Here is a 3,375-nt window from a genome sequence, read left to right as displayed (position 1 = left end):
CTGAGACGTTTGGAGATTTCTATTAGAGGATTATTTCTTCCTCTAACTAAATGTTTCAGCATTTGTAAATAATTTTCAAACTGAAAACAGGAAAAAAAATCTAAAGGTGCGTCAAAATGATCATCATCAGCAATATAATTGAGACTGTGAATATTGTATACTCAAAAAGCGTCACCATAATGTTCATGACAATTTGAGACAAAGTAAAGTAGAAGTTGTCTTGCGGAAGTTAAAAATATCCTTCTCGTCTCATTGTCTTTACAAAGCCTACAGATGGATAATACTAAACTCAAGAAGTGTTTGTACGCCTTATGATCAAGAATACCCTTTAAAACAACTATTTAAACATACAATAAAAACATTCTAAACTCCGAAGCTTTCCATCTATTTAACTCAATTAATGACCTAGGTTGACGTGCAAATTCAGTTGGTAATTTGCCATTTAAATTAGTGAGCAGGCAAGAAATTTGACCAATCAAAGAAGCAGACAAACGTCCCCTTAAAATTATTTTATATGCACCTTTAAAATAATAAAGAATACGACACATGGCTTCCAAAATGAAGTTGGTGTTTCAATAAAAAATCGTATTGCTTTTTACAATTCAAAATTAAATGTTACTCAAAACAAATACTGAATTGAAAGCTGGAATTTACTTTTAGGCTGACAGCTTTGGTCAGTGTCACCATCACTCATCGACTCCTTTATATAGCGTTCATAGTATATGACTCCTTTATATAGCGTTCATAGTATGAATCTTTAATAAGGATTGCCATTAAAATTTTTAAAAAAGTCATTTTAACATATCCTTTTTAACTTTTGATTAAATAAGTAAAAACTTATTTATTCATGAAAACCTATGAGTTTATCAAGCTAACCTTTTGTAGGAAAAACATGTTGTTGTTTCAATGATCGTTTGTGATCCATATCTAGATCTATAAAAAAAATTTTGAACTTTAATAAAAACTAACTGTTAAGCATATAAATAAAAAGGTATACATATATATATATATATATGTATATATTTATATAAAAATATTTATACATATGTATATATATGCAAATAAATATACACATAATATGTATATGTATATATATATATTATATTTATATATTATAAATATATGCATATATATACATACATAACAAAATACTTTTTAATAATTTTCATATACTTTAACAATAGCTATATCTATTAAATATATAAATAAATAGCTATTTATATATATATACATACATTTATATATATATACATATATATATATATATATATATATATATATATATATATATATATATATATTTATACATGTATATATATATATATATATATATATATATATATATATATATATATATATGTGTATACATATAAATATTTATATATATGTATATATATACACATAAATATTTATATATATACATATAAATATTTATATATATGTATATATACACATAAATATACACATAATATGTATATATATGTAATATGTAAATATATATATATATATATATATATTATATTTATATATTATAAATATATGTATATATTTACATACATATCAAAATACTTTTTAATAATTTTCATATACTTTAACAATAGCTATGTCTACTAAATATATAAATAAAAAGCTATTTATATATATATATATATTTATATATATATATATATATATATATATATATATATATACATAATACTTTTATACATATTTTATGTAAAAGTATATATTTTAAATGTATATGTTTTACATATATATATATATATATATATATATATATATACATAATACTTTTATACATATTTTATGTAAAAGTATATATTATAAATGTATATGTTTTACATATATATATATATATATATATATATATATATATATATATATATATATATATATATATATATATATATATATATGTGTGTGTATATTATATATAAATATATTAATGTGTATTTATATATATATACATTTATATACTTATATATATATATATATACATATATATTTATATATATATATATATATATTTATATATACTATAATTGTATGTATTCCACACATATACATATGTATATATCTATAATATGTAAATATATATATATATATATATATATATATATATATATATATATATATATATATATATATATATATATATGTAAGTATGTTATATATATATTTATATATATATGTATTATATATATATATATATATATATATATATATATATATATATATATATATATATATATATATATGTAATATATATATATATATTTATATTATATTTTCATAGTATTACATATAAATATATATGTATATATATATAAATATATATGTTTTAGATGCATATATATATATATATGTACGTTATATATATATATGTATTATATATATATATATATATATATATATATATACATTATTGTTCCTGGCTGCTTTTTATCTTCATGCATCTTCAAGATCTAAGAATTTAAAAAAGAAACACATCCATGATGCTTGTAATTTACATCGTCGTCTGCAGCATAGCATACAGCTCCTAAAACAACATTTTTATGTTTTAAGGCAGTGCGAAGTGGTTTGATACCACCCTCAACACTTTGCAGTTACATTAAAAATTCTTTAAATAACTTATCTTCTTCAGATGAAGTCATGTAATACTTATCTTCACTATCATCAAACATTCGACTCATCAGAAACAGTTGCATCTTTTCCTTTTTTGCATCTGCAACATTAAAGTGATTTTTTTTTTTAACTTCAACATAAAAATTATTGCTCGATTTAGGGAGCCTTTTATCTAAATATTGCAAACTTAGCCAGTCTTGATTTTCATTGTTTAAATCACTACTCATGAAACTATTGTAGGTATGAATTGCTCTATTAAAGTTATTTTTAAACAAATTATGTTAAGCCAAAGATTCAAAAGAATTTTTATAATTTAAGCTCATATCTGAATTCTAATCGAAGAATGTTTTCAGAAAGGGCCTTGAAAACAGTATTGCTGTTTTTCATTCGTGTTTTGACTTTAAGCCAAGTTATTGCCTTAAGATGGTTATTAATTCTCCTAACTCTTTGGAACAATGTAAAAAACCACACACAGTATTTTTATAATTACTGATTTGAACACCTTTTAGAAAGAGAAAGTACTTTTCTCTAAAGATTTAAATCAAAGTTAATCCTTGCGCTCTTAGCTTTCAAGTCATCTGAATTATGTTTTTTAGACATTTATCAAATTCATATAGCGCGGTTTGTTTGAAAAAAAATAAAATGGAAGCGATGTTAGTACAACAAAACTTTTAAAAGTGTTCTTTAAATGTAAATGGTTTTGCTGATATCAAATGTCCAATCTATTTTATTAAATATAGTGGTTTAAGT

Source organism: Hydra vulgaris, chromosome 04, assembly GCF_038396675.1.
Source record: "Hydra vulgaris chromosome 04, alternate assembly HydraT2T_AEP".
NCBI classification, from domain to species: Eukaryota; Metazoa; Cnidaria; class Hydrozoa; order Anthoathecata; family Hydridae; genus Hydra; species Hydra vulgaris.
Note: the sequence above shows the minus strand (reverse complement) of the source record.